Source organism: Chinchilla lanigera, unplaced genomic scaffold (genome assembly GCF_000276665.1).
Source record: "Chinchilla lanigera isolate Chin_1 unplaced genomic scaffold, ChiLan1.0 scaffold00044, whole genome shotgun sequence".
Classification (NCBI taxonomy): domain Eukaryota; kingdom Metazoa; phylum Chordata; class Mammalia; order Rodentia; family Chinchillidae; genus Chinchilla; species Chinchilla lanigera.
The window spans coordinates 2,549,104-2,554,547 of record NW_004955445.1 but is presented as its reverse complement, the minus strand read 5'-3'; the positions used below and the strand labels follow the sequence as shown (position 1 = coordinate 2,554,547).

The 5,444-nt window shown below is 52.7% G+C and overlaps 1 pseudogene; it reads left to right on the top strand.

Moving 5' to 3' along the window:
- LOC102022436 overlaps nucleotides 1–4,655 on the top strand; it is a 7,175-nt pseudogene extending 2,520 nt beyond the window's left edge.
- The last annotated feature ends 789 nt before the right edge of the window (nucleotides 4,656–5,444 follow it).

Below are 5,444 nucleotides of genomic sequence, written 5' to 3'. Positions count from 1 at the left end.
ATTTTATGCCTTTTGAAGTAATTCCAGCCCAACCAGATATTAAATCATGCAGCAGGAAGCTCCTTAAAATTTTTAATTTGTTGTTTTCCTTAGGAATGATTATTTCCACATTGAGCCCAGAGACACTGGAGTCTCATCCTGTTTCCCCTCCGTTTATTATTCTGAAAAATCCCAAGGTGGACTTAGCCCACGTCACTGGGGTCCGCTGGTCCTTGGGGGCGGCTGCTCTCGCTCCCTCCTTGTAGGGGGCTAGGTGGCGGGTGGGGTGTTCGGAAGAACGCCAACCTGTGTGTCCCGAGGACTAAGCTCCACGGCTGGGTTGCGAGGCGGCGGCTGGGGGTGCTGTGGTGTGCCACGTGGCGCTGGGCATGCGGGCGAGGGTTGGGGGCTAGCACTGGATTTCTTGGGAGATCTTTGCTGTGTTTAATTTTTGACACCAGGAGTCTGGCACTGTTTTTGAAGAGCCGAGGAATAAAAGAAAAAAAAAAAAAAAAAAAAAACTACATGAATGGAAAAAGGACAGAGGCAGGAGTGCTTAGGGCAGTCGGGAGGTCAGAACAAGACCAGCGTGACCTGTGAAGGTGGGGGGATGAGCTGGGGATGTGTTTGTGAAGGGGACAGAGTGGGGTTCATGCGTGACCCCCCACGCTTGCGTCACAGGCTTCTTTTTTACAAGCAAGGAGGGTGACACCAGAGGGACATGTCCAGGACTGGGTCTACAGGGCTTCTACAGCCAAGGAGATGAGGCTGCACTGGACCCGTGGCTGCCCGGGGCCCTCTTAGGGGACACTTCCTGAGGGCCAGGGCTACGAGCCAGGCAGAGCTGGGATAAAGCACGTAACGCTCTGTGCCTCAGTTTCCTCCCTTGTGATAGGACAGTGAGAGCAGGCCTGCGCATTCCTGGGGAGGGAGCGCACGCACAGGGGCACATCGAAACGGAAACAGGTGAGAGCTCGGGTTTGTCAGCCAGGACCCAGCTGGCACTGCCGCTGCTCCCTGTCCCAGCCTGAGGGGTGTCCCGGGGTCCATCCACGACATGCTGGTGGTGACACCTTCCCTTCCCCAAGTCGGGGGCAAGGAAAAGTATCTGCAGGCATTGTCAGGTGTCCCCACGGGGACAGAATACCTCGAGCCCCATTGAAACAGCTGAGTTATAACTGAATGCTTGCCTGTTGTAATGAAAGCAGAGACTGAAGACCACACCACATCAGACAGCGCAGAGGGCAGAAAGGAGGTTGCAAGGTCACCAGAGGCGCGAACACAGGCCGATGCACAGATTTAATTTTATATGCACAGCCACACATACAATTGTATTTTGTTGCTTTTCTGCAATAACTGATTTTACCTGAGTTTTCTACAGATCTCAGGAGGGTGCACTTGCTGTCAGTAGGCGGAGAGGTGCAGAGCTTTGTGGAGGAGGGACTCCCCTCCTTCTCCGGTGAGCTGGGCTGGCTCTGTTACCCAGATCACTAGTGACGGCAGCTATTAGTCATGCAAAGTGGTGCCGCGCTGCTGGGCCACTGCTCAGCCCGGCCACATGACCCTCATTTGGGCCTCGCTGAGGTCCTCTGTTTCAGGTGCTTTATCGTCCTTCTAGTTGGTAAATGGACAACCTGAGGCACAAAGCGTCTTCCCTCCTGGTCAGGGCAGGCTGGCTCTGAGTGGCCCCTGCTAGGTCACTGCTGACCCTTGGGATGCGCAGCAGAGGTTTCGGACTCCAGTAGCTGGGATCAGAGCCACCTGTGGGACTCACGAGAGCATTGGGTGCAGGTCCAGTCAAAGGCCCGGGGTGGAGCCTGACAGCCTCATCTCCCACAACTTTGCAGGGGAATCGGGGACCACGCTTTGAGAACCACTGACTTCCATCTGCATTTCCCAATGTGCATCATGCACCATGGAGTCTTTCTGGAGGCCTGGAAGCAGAGCACTGAATGTCATTGTGTGCGCCTGGTCTGCAGCAGAGCGGGTGGGGAGGGGAGGAAAGGAGGGATGGAGAGAAGGAGAAAGGCTGAGATTTCTGTTTGCAAATCTTTTCAAATCGTCTGGTTACATCCGGGAAGGTAGGGACCAGCTTGCGGAAACATCTCCCCTACATTTGCCAGTGCCTCCCTTGTTGTTTACTTTTGTTGCCTTTGACCTGGGGTTTCTGTGTTCATGTTGTTAACAGTCACCAAAAAATAGTGGTAAAAATAGTGGCAGGGAGGGAGAATTTCGGTTTAAAATAATGCCCTGAAGGTAAGTTGCTAAAAGAGCAATACAAAGAAAACAGTGCAGGTGCTGAGATGCTGGAAAGTCTTGTGAAAGGACACTGCTCCATGCTCAGCCCAGCTGTAGCAGTGTGAACCTGCTGTCCTCCTGTCCCCAGCCCCTGTGCCTCATCTCCAGGGCATATCTGAGTGCTGTGAGGCTCAGGCAGTCAGGATGCTCCCCAGGGAAGGTGCTAGGCTGCAGATGGGGCCCGGGCCACCCCCTGCTCTGGACCCCTGTGACTCACCCAGCAGTGGCCCTGTTTGCTGGCCTCTCAGGCTCCCTGGCTGTGCAGCCACGCAGTCCTGTCTGCTTGGCTCTACGAAGATGGTGCTTCCTTGTCAGCCTGCAGGGCAGGAAGCCTGCCCCACCTCCTGAGCTTGGAGCTCTCTGAACCCCAAACTGGTGACAGTGAAGATCCAGGGGCTGTGGACTGCGCTCTCAGGGGGCTTTAGGTTCTCCTAGAACTCTGGAAACACTTAGTGGTTCTTGACAAGGGACCCTGCATTTTCTCTTTGCCCTGGCCTGGCAGATTCTGTCGCCACACCTGGCGCCAGCCTCACCTTCGCCAGCTCCATCTCAGCTGCTTGGAGCTGTGGGCATCACCTCCAGGGTCAGGGACCTGTGTTCCCAGCTCTTGTTGGTTCCCTTCCAGCAGGACTCGCAAGCACCCCTCCACAACACAGGGCCAGGGAGAGAGAAGGTGGGAAGGGGGACAGCAGGGAAAGCCCCCCTCTGCTCTGGGGACCTTTGCTCTGCAGATCCAGAGGCCAGCAGTGGAAGGCGGCACGCTCAGTAAACACTGGGCTCTTAGAGGCTCTTACAAGCTGTGGTCATTCATTCACATACTACAAAGCACAAATCCACCGTGAGAGAATGTCTTCAAAAAACCTGACCTGGACTCCTAAAAAAATGTCAGTGTCAAAGAAGACAAGAGCGGAAATGACAGAGGAGCCGTCCTTGATGAGTCCTGAAGAGCAGAGATGGCTGGGTGGAAGCTGAGGACGTTACTGGGATAGCCAGGCTGGGGACAGGCCTGGGTTGCAGCAGCTGATGATGGCATAGGTACTGTGGCCTTGGTATTAACATGATAATATGCTATTGTTATGTCACGTACCTGGGCCATGTGACAGTAAATGACATGAAAGCCATGGTGAGTGTGTAAGAGTATCTGCTCAGGAGATGCAAACTGAACGATCAGGTGTGCAGGATTCTGACACCCACAGGGGCGTGTGTACACATGTGCACACACACCCCCTTCCTGAGCAGTGTGAGGATGTAGTCCTGTCCAGCGTGAGTGGAAGCGAGGGTTCACAGACAGTCACTTTGCAAAATCACAAGTTGGAGATTGCCCATATCTCCCCCGTCCCCCGCCAAGCAGATTCACAATCTGTGTCTGGCCTGCGAGAACCTTGGTTTGTGATATTTGCATTAAGTCATTTTTTGCTTTGGGAACTTCTTGCCTGGCTTTCAAACCCCGGAGAAAGATCCCCTCTGTGGAGGCTCTGCGACCTCGAGAGCTGAACTGGTCCTCGTCAGAGCATTGGTGGACAGTGCAATGACAGAGTTAGAGCTGTCTGTCTCCTTTTCACCAAACCCTGAGAGACAGGAGGAGTTTCTCGCTTGCTTCGCTACCCTTCTCCCCTCCCCCATCTCATGTCAGGGTGACAGTGAAAAGCCCTTGAGTCACAGAGACTTGAACAAGAGAAACCTTTTACTTCTTTCAATGCTTTAAAAGTTAGCAGAGGGCCGGGGGTATAGCTCAGCGGCTACGGGCCTGCCTGGCAAGCGCAAGGTCCTAAGTTCGGTCAGCAGAGCTCTTGGCAGAATCTCCTGTGAGAACGAAGACAATACTCAGCAGTCAGATTGTCAGTGTTCCAGAAAATGTGGACATCGCTCCAAAGGGATGCAGTTACTGTGAAGGGTCCCTGCGGAGGGACATCAACCACACCAAGGTAGAGCTCAGTCTTCTTGGAAAGAAAAAAGAAGAGGCTGGAGTAAACAAACAGTGGGGAAAAAGAAGGGAACAGGCTACTGTTCGCACGATCTGTAGGCATGGACAGAACAGGACGGAGGGCGTAGTGCTGGGCTTCCGTTACGAGCCGAAGTCTGCAGATGCTCACTTCTCCAGCAGTGCTGTTATTCAGGAAAATGGCTCCCTTGTCAAAATGCGGAATTTCTAGGGTGAAAAACACATCGGCCAGGTTTGTATGAGGGCAGGAGTTCCTTGCTCAGTATCTCAAGCCCAGAAAGATGAGCTAATCCTTGAAGGAAATGACACTGAGCTTGCTTCACATTCAGCTGCTTTGATTCAGCAAACCACAACCATCAAAAACAAGGATATCGGAAAATTTTTGGATGGTATCTACGTTTCTGAAAAGGGAACAGTGCATCAGCCCAATGAATAAGACCCAAGAGTTATCCAGCCACAGAAACAAACTTCTGGAGTGTAGGACCAATTTGTGATATTTTCATGATGCAATCAAAGATCTCTATTGAAGAAAACAAAGTCAGCAGGCCAGGCCTGGTGTGGGTGGCACTCCATAGAGTCACCAGTTCTATGTTTTGGTCGTGCTACATAAGCCTTCCATTTCCAAGGATGTCATGGACCAAGATAACTTCTGGAGCTCCAGCCATTGCATGCACATTCCAGGCACTAGGAAGGAGAAAAGGACAAAGAACAAAACGTGGAGAAATATCAAGTGGTTACTGCCTTATAAGGAAGTTTTGATTTGCATCTCATTGGACAAACGTGGTCACATGGTCACATGCAGTGGAGTCTGGGAATGGAGTCCTTATTCCAGGAGAAAAATGCTCATCTGAAATTGGTGGTTTTGTTCCTGCAGAAGAGGACAATAAAGGAGCAAGAGCAGGCTCTGCCACACCCCTAAACCCACAGAAGACCTGGCGAGGATCAGCAAACTGGATCCCATAGGTCAGATCTGGCCGGCAGACCTCACAGTCTCTGAGCTAAGAGCAGCTCTCCCCTCAACCCGGCCGCACTGACAGTGGGTCCATGAGAACCTATGTTAATGGCTTGACGCGCCGCTCAGCCAGTGTAGCCCAAGTACTGACCCTTCAGCGATTTGAGAGAAGTACTGGCCCTTGTACTGCACGCTTCACCCACTTATACAGCTTTACCTTCAGCCATCTGCCCTGTGCCAGACCCTGGAGCCCTGTGCCAAGCTGCCCCCCTC